The sequence below is a fragment of the Frankliniella occidentalis genome, unplaced genomic scaffold, assembly GCF_000697945.3.
Source record: "Frankliniella occidentalis isolate FOCC.00 unplaced genomic scaffold, Focc_3.1 Scaffold575, whole genome shotgun sequence".
Taxonomy (NCBI): domain Eukaryota; kingdom Metazoa; phylum Arthropoda; class Insecta; order Thysanoptera; family Thripidae; genus Frankliniella; species Frankliniella occidentalis.
In genome coordinates this window covers 637-976 of record NW_026267691.1, presented here as the reverse complement: position 1 = coordinate 976, position 340 = coordinate 637, and positions in this window count along the sequence as shown.

The window sequence follows — 340 nt, the reverse complement described above, 5'->3', positions numbered from 1 at the left end:
GTATAGTGCCCATGAAGCAAATTTAATGCATCACCAATGTTTTACCCCTTATGTGAATTTCTACGGGCGCGCATTTAACGCATGCGTGTATTCAAGTTGCAGTAGCACTGCTAGTTTAGCAGTGCATTCAAGCTGTCTACCAATCGTACGGGGCTCTTTACCAGCATGATCATGATCAGTTGTTTAACACAAATAAAACGTCACAGAGAAGAGGATGTGGAAAATAAAGCGATACCCCCGATCTAAACCCGTACAGAAAAATTCGGCCTCAGCATGGGTCTAGAATGGCTCCGTCGTAGCCATTCTCAACACATCGCGGAGGCTCGCTGTGATCAGTCTC